Below are 14685 nucleotides of genomic sequence, written 5' to 3' on the forward strand. Positions count from 1 at the left end.
AATAAACACACAGCACTATTTACTCTCATGCAATATTTAATTCCTACACCATACTGCTTATAATTAATAAATGATGAACTATTTCCAGAGCATGGTTTAGCCAGTTAACACACAACTGTCTACAATCTACAACTGAATAAATGTTCAAAACTTGTCCAAATTTGCTGGAAAAATAACCATTGGATTGAAAGTGCCGAAACTTACCCAGATACCAGCAGTGTAGATTTCATGGAGCAATATACCTCTTGATATTGTCCGTGAGAGGTAGACCATACATAGCTACAGTGATTCAGTAACTAATTCGGGACTCACATTACTAAATCAGTGCTGGTTGAAGTAGTAAATGACAAACTACTGGGGTCTAATCATAGACATGGTATTAGCTACACACTGTATGTTTAAGCAATACCAGATGACAGTCACCAGCTTAATTTTTAAGCAATACTAGATGCTGAGTAATTTCCTCCTAATTAATTATGACGAGACTATTTCACTGGGAACAGTAAGCTTTCTGATTAAATAGCTGCTCTCAGTGTCCTTTCAGTTGCATCATCCACCGCAGTGAAAGAGTGTGATTATCGACTCCAGTCTGTCATTTGAAGCTCATATTGTGCAAAAGTCTCTGCTCATATGCAGTAAAGCAAAGATGCCATAATAAAATAATTGTTCTTTAAAAAAAGATTATAAAGTACAGTAACAGGAAGTAGCTCTGTGGTTAAAATGTTGAATATTTGCACAGGATAGCAATAATACACACATCCTTTACTGAAGTAGAAGTACATATACTCATGATTTAAATGACTCTGGTAAAAGTTCAAATACTGACTACACATTTTCACTTAAGTTAAATTAAAGAAGACTTTTACATGTACTTGGGTAAAAAGTAGCCATTACTACTAACTGGACCTCACATCATATTAATATATTAATACAAAATAATTTCAATTTTTGTTACCTAATGACTGTATCCATGCTCAACAAAGACCATATAGAACACAAGCAGAGGAAAGATGATGATGATGATCGGGTGATCAGGAATGTGTCTGTTTCCCTCTGAATGTCCCTCTGTCTCATCCACATTAGCCATACTTCTTATTGCCTTCTGCCTTGCTTGTTGTTAGCTTTGTACATCTGTGGGGAATGATACACCAGTAGTAGGTTAAAAAAAAACTGTGTAAGGACACGAAATAGGTTGATAGGCTGAAAACGGCACCCAAAAAGAAGAAATAATATTGATCATGTCACCAAATAGATAAAAAAAAATAGAATAATAAGTAAAAAATAATAAGTTGTCCAAAAAATAAATAGTGCAGTAAAGTACTGATACCAGAAAAATCCACTTAAATACAATAACAAATTATTTGTACTTATTTGTGCCACACCAAACACACCAAGGTGCCACTACTGGGTCCTTGAGCAAGGCCTTTTATTCTACAACTGGTTAGAATAAACACATTTTAGTTGACTGTAGGATTAGAACATACCTAATAAACTGTTCTCGCTCTGTCAGATCCAGACACACTTCAAATAGTGTGGTTTTTCTTACCGCCCCAATCTGCTATATTCTGATCTTTTTCCACATTGAAAATGTTTCCTTTCCAAAAACAATTTATGCCTCAGACTTGTGACTTATGTCTCATTGGATCATCTCAGCTTGCTGTAGATCTGTACCTCAGAACAGTGGGTGTAATCATAGATTTTCCTATGTTCCTCCCAAGAATCTTACTCACAATATGCTCATAAATTGATCTTTTTTAATTACAATTTCTATTTTTCAGATTTACAACTATGAACTGCATTTTATATGTCACCCAAAAGAGGATGGGGTTCATTTTGACTTTGGACCTTCTCAAAGTGTCTTCCTCGATAATTATTGTCATAAGATATACAAATAAATTTTAATAGATTTTTCTGGAAATTGCAGATTAACTAGAGAGGGCCAGGGCAAAACGTATAATTAATGGACCAATTCATTAATAATCAAACAATATATAAATATATAAAAGTAAATAAAATACGTTTTATGAATTGTGATATATCATATGTAACCATAAAGCATACGTTTCATCGTGATTACCCATTTTAGAGCGTCACATTATTAGAGGTTGTGGAAGATTTTTGTTGTGGTAAATGTTTTAGCTTTCTAAACAGTGGTTAGGACACTTGTAACTATAGGGAAATAGCTATTTTTGCACAATAACTTATTTTTAAAAGTTTTCTGACATCGTCTGAACATTGACTCTTGTGCATTTTACACATTTACATTCACAGCAAATGCCCTTATCCAGAGTGACTTACCTACAGGCTTTGTAATATTAATATATTTTATATATATATATATATATATATATATATATATATATATATATATATATATATATATATATATATATATAGTGAGGAAAATAAGTATTTGAACACCCTGCTATTTTTTCGTGGGGTCTCAATGATCCTAAGGAAGGTGAGAAATCAGCCCAGAACTACACGGGAGGAGCTGGTCAATGACCTGAAAAGAACTGGGACCACCGTTTCCAAGGTTACTGTTACTGTCATCCCTACTGTGAAGCATGGGGGTGGTAGCATTATGCTTTGGGGGTGTTTTTCTTAACATGGGACAGGGCAACTGCACTGTATTAAGGAGAGGATGAACGGGGCCATGTATTGCGAGATTTTGGGGAACAACCTCCTTCCCTCAGTTAGAGCATTGAAGATGGGTCGAGGCTTCCAACATGACAATGACCCGAAGCACACAGCTAGGATAACCAAGGAGTGGCTCTGTAAGAAGCATATCAAGGCCTAGCCAGTCTCCAGACCTAAACCCAATAGAGAATCTTTTCTCAGCCACAGGCCAGAAACCTGATTGATCTAGAGAAGATCTGTGTGGAGGAGTGGACCAAAATCCCTGCTGCAGTGTGTGCAAACCTGGTGAAAAACTACAGGAAACGTTTGCCCTCTGTAATTGCAAACAAAGGCTACTGTACCAAATATTAACATTGACTTTCTCAGGTGTTCAAATACTTATTTGCAGCTGTATCATACAAATAAATAGTTACAAAATCATACATTGTGATTTCCGTTTTTTTTTTTTTTTTAGATTATGTCTCTTACAGTGGACATGCACCTACGATGACAATTTCAGACCCCTCCATGATTTCTAAGTGGGAAAACTTGCAAAATAGCAGGGTGTTCAAATACTTATTTTCCTCACTGTATATATATATATATATATATATATATATATATATATATATATATATATATATATATATATATATATATATGTATACAGTGGGTACGGAAAGTATTCAGACCCCCTTACATTTTTCACTCTTTGTTATATTGCAGCCATTTGCTAAAATCATTTAAGTTCATTCTTCTTCCTCATGAATGTACACACAGCTCCCCATACTGACAGAAAAACACAGAATTGTTGACATTGTTGCAGATTTATTAAAAAAGAAAAACTGAAATATCACATGGTCCTAAGTATTCAGATCCTTTGCTGTGACACTCATATATTTAACTCAGGTTCTCTCCATTTCTTCTGATCATCCTTGAGATGGTTCTACACCTTCATTTGAGTCCAGAAATCTTTGATTATACTGATTGGACTTGATTAGGAAAGCCACACACCTGTTTATATAAGACCTTACAGATCACAATGCATGTCAGAGCAAATGAGAATCATTAAGGTCAAAGGAACTGCCTGAAGAGCTCAGAGACAGAATTGTGGCAAGGCACAGATCTGGCCAAGGTTCTAAAAAATTTTTTGCTGCACTTAAGGTTCCTAAGAGCACAGTGGCCTCCATAATCCTCAAATGGAAGACGTTTGGGACGACCAGAACCATTCCTAGAGCTGGCCGACCGGCCAAACTGAGCTATCGGGGGAGAAGAGCCTTGGTGAGAGAGGTAAAGAAGAACCCAAAGATCACTGTGGCTGAGCTCCAGAGATGCAGTCTGGAGATGGGAGAAAGTTGTAGAAAGTCAACCATCACTGCAGCCCTTCACCAGTGGGGCTTTATAGCTGAGTGGCCCGACGGAAGCCTCTCCTCAGTGTAGGACACATGAAAAGCCGCATGGAGTTCTCCAAGATGGTGAGAAATAAGATTCTCTGGTCTGATGAGACCAAGATAGAACTTTTTGGCCTTAATTCTAAGCGGTATGTGTGGAGAAAACCAGGCACTGCTCATCACCTGTCCAGTACAGTCTCAACAATGAAGCATGGTGGTGGCAGCATCATGCTATGGGGGTGTTTTTCAGCTGCAGGGACAGGACGACTGGTTGCAATCAAGGGAAAGATGAATGCGGCCAAGCACAGGGATATCCTGGACGAAAACCTTCTCCAGAGTGCTTTGGACCTCAGACTGGGCTGAAGGTTTACCTTCCAACAAGACAATGACCCTAAGCACACAGCTAAAATAACGAAGGAGTGGCTTCACAACAACTCCGTGACTGTTCTTGAATGGCCCAGCCAGAGCAATGACTTAAACCCAATTGAGCATCTCTGGAGAGACCTAAAAATAGCTGTCCACCAACATTTACCATCCAACCTGACAGAACTGGAGAGGATCTGCAAGGAGGAATGGCAGAGGATCCCTGAATCCAGGTGTGAAAGACTTGTTGCATCTTTCCCAAAAAGACTCCTGGCTGTATTAGATCAAAAGGGGGCTTCTACTAAATACTGAGCAAATGGTCTGAATACTTAGGACCATGTGATATTTCAGTTTTTCTTTTTTAATAAATCTGCAACAGTGTCAACAATTCTGTGTTTTTCTGTCAATATAGGGTGCTATGTGTACATTAATGAGGAAAAGAAATGAACTTAAATGATTTTAGAAAATGGCTGCAAAATAAAAAAGAGTGAAAAATTTAAGGGGGTCTGAATACTTTCCGTACCCACTGTATATACACACACACACACACACACACACACACACACACACACACACACACACACATATATTCCCATGCAAGTTCATAATCGTGCTACACTTGCTAAGCATTTTACAGTACATGATTATAAATTTATAAATTGTAGATCTTAGACAGGATTAGAACCAATCTATAGTCATTTATTTTTATTATTATTATTATTATTGAAATTGAATTTTGTGCTCAATATCTCATAAGCATATTTTTTGTAATCATAAATTTTAACCAAACAGTGGACTGCCTATTGAGTATCCTAATATTATGATATCTCTACGAGTGAAAAGAAATTTTTTACCCAGAGAAAATTCATTTGTGCAGGTAGTATTTAATATCGCATTGCAATGCACCATACATCTTATGAAAAGAAATAAAAGGTTGATGAGTGCCCTCTACAGGAACAATAAGGAATCTGCAGTCACTTAAATATGTTCACAAAATGTGTTTTGGAGTAACAACTGCACTGCACCTCTGAGTGTTTTCCATACTCCCAACACACATCCAGTTAATCAGATGATACAGTTGAAGTGAAGCAGGAAAAATGGAAATATGCAGGGTCGGAAACCTGTGACTTTAAGAAAGATATTGTAATACAAGAGAAGGTAGACACTCTGAGAAAGGATTATGAACCTTAGTGAGATTACAAATGTGTGCATGTGTAGATGGCATGGTGCCCAGTGTTCTTAGGATAGGTTCCAGCTCCACTGGCACCTTTACCAGGAAAAAGCATTTACTGTAGATGAATAAATAATGACAATACAAACAAAATAACTTCATCTTCACAAATATGGATCATATATGAGGCTGGCCAGTTCTTTCACAATTTAATTTCAAAGTGATGATCACGCACATTAAATTTTTTCTAATGCTGATGTACTGAAGTCATGTAAATAGGCAGATAGGAAAAGCTTAATTATAGTTAAAAACCATTAACTCATTATGAAGTAAGTAATCACAGATCTGTTCCAGATATGCAATGATACTGTGTGCTTACAATAAATTCCAAATCAAATCAAAATTTATTTGTCACATACACATACATACAGGGTACGACATGCAGTGAAATGCTTTTTACGACAGTCCGGCATTAGGGAATAAAATGGGGTGAAAGAGAGAATAAAAAAAATAAAATAAAGAAAAACAAAGAAAAAGAAGGCAGATAAATAACTATTTAAAAAATAAGAATATATAAGGATACAAAGATATATACAGTACAGACCAAAAGTTTGGACACACCTTCTCAATCAAAGAGTTCTTTATTTTCATGACTATGAAAATTGTAGAGTCACACTGAAGGCATCAAGGGCTATTTAACCAAGAAGGAGAGTGATGGGGTGCTGCGACAGATGACCTGGCCTCCACAGTCACCTGACCTGAACCCAATCGAGATGGTTTAGGGGTGAGCTGGACCGCAGAGTGAAGGCAAAAGGGCCAACAAGTGCCAAGCATCTCTCGGGGAACTCCTTCAAGACTGTTGGAAGACCATTTCAGGTGACTACCTCTTGAAGCTCATCAAGAGAATGCCAAGAGTGTGCAAAGCAGTAATCAAAGCAAAAGGTGGCTACTTTGAAGAACCTAGAATATGACATTTTTCAGTTGTTTCACACTTTTTTGTTATGTATATAATTCCATATATAATTCCACATGTGTTAATTCATAGTTTTGATGCCTTCAGTGTGAATCTACAATTTTCATAGTCATAAAAATAAAGAAAACTTTTTGAATGAGAAGGTGTGTCCAAACTTTTGGTCTGTATATATATATATATATATATATATATATATATATATATATATATATATATATATATATATATATATATATACACAAAAAAAATGCTTATGGCAGTGTGCAGTTAAACAGTAAACAGTAACCAACAGTAAACAATTTAAGCATGGTTTTTAATTGTCCATGAAGTGTGTCCGTGTGCAGTATGGTGTGGTGTAAAGTGCACTGTGCTGTGCGAGTCCAGTGTCTAAAGTGTTGTAGCACGAAAAGTAAGATATGTGCAGGGAAAAAAGGTCTGATGATGCAGAGAGTGGGCCAGTTTTTTTTTTTTTATTATTATGCCTCATCAACATTTTACTAAATAAACAATTGAAAAAAATCTTCTTTGAAAACTGGGGTTTGAGCGTTCATAAAGAAAGTCACAAAACAAATCCTCCTCTTATAGGTTGCATTCACCAGCAAAAGAAAACTGGTCCATCTCTAAAAGAAAACTGTGTGACTGATAGAAAAGGCAAAAGGAACTATTTAAAATGTCTTTTAAACTCTCTTTATGAGAAAGAAATACAGTGACTGTCAGTGAATATATGAAGTGCTCCTAAGGCAGGGATGTAATCAAACGTATATATAGTATTTGGATGGAAGAAGCTAATGAGTCCTAAACAGATATTATACAGACAGACTACTGTTTTTTGTTTGTTTGTTTTTAAGAACAGTAGTCTCCTACTACTATAGGTGTATGCATTGGGACTGGAATCCCACAGGACAAAACAAAAATAATGTATGAGCTCACTTCAGTAAAAAATTCAGCACTCAACTACATCTGAAAAGCTATGAAAACCTTTGATTAAAAATACATTTTTCATCTCAGCCTTTGCCTGGGAAAAGTTAACAATAGTGCACACACTTCTAATGTGTAGTGTCTGCAGTATGCAGCTATAGGACAAGAAAAAGACAAGCAGTGTACAGGATAAAAGCCATGTTCATTTACATAAAATGATGCACTATTCATTGTTTTCTTTAGTGGGTTGCTGCTGTAGACTGAGCTATAAAAAATTTAATTCATATTTCTGTACAAATAAAATCAATATTCTTTCATTTCTTATCATTTAATTAATTAAATGAAATGTAATTAAATATTCTGTGAATTTTTATTCATAAATGACTGTCCCCCATTATTATTTAAAAGAAATTCTTGAAAAATTTTATTTATGGCAGTTTTATAAGAAATTATTTTAGCTTATTCAGCTAAAACATCTGATAATTTTTAGCATTCGAAATCATATAAAACAGCTTTATTGTTTATATGTCAACTATAAATAACAGTGTTTCTGGAAAGATGTTAAATTGAAATATAATACCTTGCCTACACAGTCAAAATGTTATTGATAGGAAGCTTGTGAAAATGTTCAGTGTTTCCCAGTGTTTAGTCCCAGGCCAAAGTTTTACATTAAAAATTAGAACACAAAGTAAAGTATTTAACCTGCTCATTTAAGGTTGCAAATTGAAAATTGTAAAAACGTCTGTATTGTATTTTTTCACAGTTGTCCAGTTCAGTAAGTGTGTGTGTTCTCAAATTCCTGTTCCTGGTTGACAGAAGTGGAACTTGATGTGCTCTTTGACTGTCATCTGCTTAAAGGTTCTGAGTGTTCCCCTTCCTGATATACTTCTCTGCTCACCATGGTTGTCAAAAGTGGTTGCTTGGTTTTCTATAGCCTTCCTGTCTGCTAAAACAACGTTCATCAGTCTCCTCTAAGCTCTCTCATGAATAAGGCTTTCCTGGACACAGTTATTGTTGTTGTTTCTGACCGTTCTGTGTAAACTTTAGAAATGGTTCTGTGTGAAAATCCCTGGAAATCTGATATTTTTGAAATACTCAAAGTAGCCCATCTGGCACCAACAACCTTATTACAGTTAAAGTCTTTGAGATTGTTTTCCCTCATTCTGATGTATAAATGAAAACATTTTCACAAATTGAAGCTCTTGAACCTGCATCTGCATGAACTTATTTATTGTGAAGCTGCAGCATGACATGGCTGATTGTATATTTGCATAAATAGTATACAGGTTTTTTATATTTTATTGGCCACTAAATACAGTACAAGTCAATAGTCTGGACACTTGACCTTCAACTTCTCCTTCTGTGTTTTTCAATTATTTTTTTATTGTTTTTAACATTGTACATTAATACTGAAGACATGTGAACTATGAAAGAACATGTACCGGATTATATAATTTAAAAAAAAATGTGTTCGAGAAAAAAAGAATATATTTATATTTTAGATTGCCCAAAGTAGCTACATTTAGCTTTGATAACAACTTGGCAAACATATTGCATTATCTAATCAAATTCACACAGGTGTGCCTTGTCAAGGGTTCATTTGTGACATCTCTTGACTTTGTAATGTGGTTTATACCATCAGCTATCTTGTGCAGAGGAAAGAGTGAGAACAGAGTCAATAGCTCAATTAGAGCTACTACAACTACTGTATGAATCCATATTACCATGAGTCAAGAGAAGAGTCAGTAATCATTAATTTAAGAAATGAAGATCCAGAAAATCTCAAGAACTTTAAATATATCCCCAAGTGCAGTCTCCAAAACCATCAAATGTTATGATGAAACAGGCTCTCAGGAAAGGAAGAACAAGAGCTACCTCTGCTGCAGAAGATACATTTATTTGAATTACCAGCCTCTGAAACAACCGATTTACATAAATGCTTCTCTACGTTCTAGTGGCAGATATATTTTAACACTTCAGTGGAGACTGCGCGAGTCAGGCCTTCGCGGTCAAACTGCAGAAAATAAACCATTACTTCAGGAGAACAACAAGCAGAAGAGACTTGCATGGGCCAAGAAACACAAGGAATGGACATTAGATCAGTGGAAAACTGTCGTTTGGTCTAATGAGCTCAAGTTTGAGATTTTTTTTTGTACCTGCTGTAAATTCTTCTTTCGGTTTCTCCCATTAGGGGTCGCCACAGCGGATCATCCATCACCATACCACCCTGTCCTCTACATCTGCCTCTTTCACACCAACTACCTGCATGTCTTCCCTCACCACATCCATGAACCTCCTCCTTGGCCTTCCTATTTTCCTCCTTCCTGGTGACTCCATCCTCAGCATTCTCCTGGCGATGTAAAAAAAAGTGTCCATACCATCTCAATTGGGCCTCCGTCACTTTGTCCGCAAAACGTCCTACATGCGCGGTCCCTCTAATACACTTGTTTTTAATACTGTCTATCCTCGTCACTCCCAATGAAAATCTCAACATCTTCAGATCTGCTACCTCCAGCTCCACCTCTTGTCTTTTACTCAATGCCACTGTCTCTAAACCATACAACATAGCAGGTCTCACCACAGTCCTATAAACTTTCCCTTTTACTCTTGCAGATACCCTTCTATCACAAATCACTCCTGCCATTCCACTCCACTTCATACCTCCACCTCTCTAAGCTCTTTTAATTTGCTCCCTACTCTCATTACAAATCACAATATCATCTGCAAACATCATAGTCCACGAAGACTCCTGTCTGACCTCGTCCGTCAACCTGTCCATCACCGGTGCAAACAGGAAAGGGCTCAGAGCCGATCCTTGATGCAGTCCGACCTCCACCTTGAACCGGTCTGTCATTCCTATTGCAAACTTCACTGCTGTGAAGGTGAAAGGACAGAGAGTCTGCACGGCGGTAGTTTGACTCTTCACGCGCTACACTATTATTAAAACTATACAGTTAATAGTAAGAATACAGTTTTATCCACTAATGAATAAATAGAAACAACAAAAATGTAGTTGAGTATAAAGTAATATGTTTAACTTTAAAATGTAGTTAAGTTAAAGCCTCCCCAAATGGAAATTCTTGAGCAGAGATACATGAAAAAGCTACTCAGCTATAGAAACTAATTATATTTACTTCGTTACTGTTAACCACTGTTAACAAAAAAAAAAACACTGAAGAAGAGGGTGTGTCCCAACATTTTAATGCTATTATGCATGTGTAGAAAAATAAAAAAAGAATGTTTATGAGGTACTCTAACCCTAGACTTGTCCTGCATGTGTTCAGCAGGCTAAACTGAGTGAAAGGGAACGCATTTCTTGTAACACAGATAGGAACCAAATGGCCAATGGAGATTTCAGGCTCGGGGTTTTCGGACGGAAAACAAACAGGAAGCCACGGAATGCAGAGAGCTTAAGTTTGTAAAAACACAAATCCAGTCGTAGAGATTGGGCCAAAAAACGACTGTAAACGCATGGAATGTGCTAAATAAGGTGAACAAATATCTGCGTGTTCGGAATCGATCTCCGGGTTTTGAACACACATGTAGCTAGGGGTTAGGTTCCTTCCACTTCCGCGTACAGCGCGTTTCCCCCCGTAGACCGTCTCCAACTTTTCAACAGGACCATCTTAATTGGCGTCCGTCTCATTTTTTTTTTCAAACACCGGTTTCAAGGTAAGACTTCTTCCAAAAGAAATTTCGATATAAAATCCTAATTTAAGCAGGTTACATACTTTAGTTCTCCGTTGATAGCTGTTGTTTTTCTCCCACGGAATGTTATAGTTTCTGGGTTAAAAGTGGAGCGCCTAGCCTGCGACTAGCACAGGAAACAACAGAAAGAAAAGAAATGCAATTTTCAGTATTTACAGTGCAAAGGTCCTATCCCTGCTGTATAAAACCTATACATGCTGTCATAAAGGGAGTATTTTGGTATGATTAGTCATATACACGCTGCAAAAGTGTGCAGCTGCAGAACAAGATGAAAAATATCACCAGCTTAAACATGGGGCACTGAAGTGAGATTTGAAGTGATAAACTTGACCTCTATTAACTACATACAGAGTTTTAAAGCCAGTTTTTGATTCTCCTGTTCAGTGTTTAGGCTGTGCTTTAGATCATATTTCATGTGATTTATTGAACAGAAATTCACATCAGACACGTGACTCTTCACTGTGCTCAAAAAGCACATTTCACCTTTATTACCTCTTTGCAAAACATTGCACAAATCTCACAACTGTATTTGTAATGATCTACAATCAAGCAACAGTGTGCAAGAAACAAATGCATCCTAATCAAGTGCTTAATTCCTTTTAACATCAACTTGAAGGTCCTGGATGTAGTATTTCATACGAATCTGTAAAGGAACATAACTATTTCTAGATCCGATAAGGACAGTGATTGTAAACGTTTGTATTTATAGCGTTAAACAATGGTGTATAATGGCAATCGAACATTTTGGTCTTTTGATTGACTCATATGGACTGCATGAGGAGGGTGAAATGCTTTACCCGCTCTCATACCTGCATATTTCAGAGACAAACATTTGAAGTTCGTCCCATTAAACACACCATGGCCCAGTTTAGTGCTTTCTGTTACGCAATGCATATGGAAGATATTAGTGATTAGGGACATCCATGGACATGCAGTGATCCACTGTGGCCTTTTTTGTGTCTGTAAATGAACGTTTATAATTGTTTACTAAGAGTTCAGTGCTGTCTACTTGTTTGAAATGGACTTAGATATTTGGACAAGCCATGAAAGGCTTATTCATAGGTTTGGTCCACAAAGAGCACTGTTGTGTTCAATGTCTAATGAGTTTTGAAGAAGTGATGGAAAATGTGACTCGTTTTAAGAGCAAAGTAGTGAACGTCGTCAAAATGGAGGAAACTGGTCAGGTTCAGGACGACTGTAACAATATTTAGCGGGGGGATTAAAAATCCTGGATTTTTGGACATGGACTTATTCTCGCTCTAGGGGTTTTCTGTGTTAATGCTGATAATCATGTTCGCTCTGCGGTCAGAAGGCGTGTTAAAACAGTTACCGAATTTATTGCAACGTTGATAGAGATATTTGAAGGAGGCATTCCTTAAAGATTAATTTTGTGGATTGGAGCTGAAGCATGCAAAATAGACGGCGTCACTTCCTTTTCCTGTGTGATATCGACACTGTTTTCTTCTCCTCCTTTTTCTCCCTTCCCCCATCGTCTCTCTGTACCGCTCTCTCTCTCTCTCTCTCTCTCTCTCTCTCTCTCTCTCACACACACAAACATACACATGCATACACGGGGCAAGCATAGGCTTGTTGCTTCAAAAGTTAACAAGTCCTTGTTTCGGTAGGAATGTGTACTTTTTCATTATACCACACAGTTTCATCCTTTTTTTTTTATTTATTTTTTTTTATTTTTTTTTTAAATATTGTTTCCTAATCTAATATTTTTTAACATTCATTGCAAAATCCTATTTTTTTTTTTTTTTTTTTTTTTAAGTTTGGAAGATTCTATTTCTATTACCATTTCTTTCCACATATCAGCCATATTCCCTAGATCAATACTGTAGTAAACTCGCAGTAATCCGATTTGTTCTTCAGGCCAAATGACTATTTATAGGTCGACCGTTGGAATGATTTTTGCCACTATTTTTGAAATGCATTGCGTTGATGATTAATCTGAGGGAAGCCACGAATTCCTCAAGAATCTGTTTTATTACCTGCATAGTGTCATCCAGCAGTTCACGTCAGAGGAGACACAATAGAGTGACAAACAATAAATCCTTACAGAACCTCTGTAGTCTCATATTATAGAGGTGTTTCCCATGCAGATCGAGCCAAATAATTAAAGTAGGATAAAAAAAAAATACACCATAAAAACCCCAGCTTGGTTATATTTGTCTGTACATTCTTCTTTAGTGGATATGCAAATACAATTCCTAAATTATTTATATTTATATTATTTCCTAGGTATTTATATTTAATATACACAGACCAGGCATACCATTATGTCCACTTGCCTAATATTGTGCTACAGTCTGTTTGATCAGACCACACAGGGCAGCCTTCGCTCCCCACATGCATTAATAAGCCTCAGCCACCCACGACCCTGTCGCCGGTTCACCACTGTTCCTTCCTTGAACCACTTTCGATAGATACTGATCACTGCAGACCGGGAACAGCCCACAAGGGCTGCAGTTTTGGAGATGCCTTGACCAAGTCGTCTAGACATCACAATTTGGCCCTTTTTAAACTCGCTCAAATCCTTACGCTTGCGCATTTTTCCTGCATCTAACACCCTCAACTTTGAGGACTGTGTGTTCACTTTCTGCCTAATGTATCTCACTCACTAACAATTGCCACGATTAAGAGCTAATCAGTGTTATTCACTCACCTGTCCTAATGTTATGCCTGATCGGTGTAGTACAATATATTACATTCTGTATTAGTCTTCATATTTATGCTGTGCTCTAGTTTTTGCAGCAACCGTTATATTTATATAATATGACACAGAAACGTGGTGAGCATTCCCAGGGATGTTTTGACTCATCTGCATAATGCATACAGTAAGGATCATTGTGACAGTATAAATTTGTGAATTCAGACAAAGCTTGGTGTTTGTGAAAAGCAGTACTACAATACAGTATATTAATAATGCAACCAAAAATAACAGCGAGCCATAATGATCCTTTTAATACTTGGGCCGTGGAACCATCATCTTTCTTAAATAAAAGATGACTAGGAAAAAAAAACAACGAAAAAAAAAAGAGTTTGTCTTTTTGGCCCTTCGGTAGAACCTTTTTAAAGCAGATGCTCAAGAAACCCATTGAACGTTTGGATTGCATGCTGTATTGTTGCTATTTTGGAGCATTGCAAGATGACTCGTGCTTATCGAGCGGTAAAGCGGCTGAGCAGCTTTCGGGTTGTGCAGAGCACAGATCTTCCAGTTGCACGCGCTCCCTTTTCAGTTCTTCCACTATACTGAAGCAGGACGTGAGGTAATGTTTTTAAGAACACCCTGTTTTTTTATATTTCCAGTCTGACTAGAAGGTTTGTTGTCACTCAAGTTCTTAGTAAGTGTCTCACCTTTTTTTTTAAGCTTGTTTTGCCATGCTGTCGACCTACTCCTATGCGAGGAAAAAAAAAATCCTAGCTTTTGGATCACGATGCAGAAAAGGACAATGCAATGCAGAACTGAATTTACGGTGTTTATATACTGGTTAACTCCATAGAATGCGCCAAGTACACCAGAGAAAAGGAACGGCATC

General features: G+C 37.0%; 1 protein-coding gene across 16 annotated transcripts in view; it reads left to right on the forward strand.

The window, feature by feature from the left end:
• The first annotated feature begins 10649 nt into the window (after window positions 1-10649).
• The window catches only part of arhgef1 (Rho guanine nucleotide exchange factor (GEF) 1), a 46605-nt gene continuing 42569 nt past the window's right edge, over window positions 10650-14685 (forward strand). For 10 of the 16 annotated variants that reach the window (XR_014531571.1, XR_014531572.1, XR_014531573.1 and 7 more), the window contains exon 1: window positions 10731-11107. The gene's annotated coding sequence lies outside the window, so the exon portion shown is untranslated. Of the gene's footprint in view, window positions 11108-14685 lie in introns of all 16 variants that reach the window. The other 6 variants (XM_083529870.1, XM_083529863.1, XM_083529864.1 and 3 more) reach the window with 3 other exon arrangements.

Source organism: Silurus aristotelis (assembly GCF_946808225.1).
Source record: "Silurus aristotelis genome assembly, chromosome: 25".
NCBI lineage: Eukaryota > Metazoa > Chordata > Actinopteri > Siluriformes > Siluridae > Silurus > Silurus aristotelis.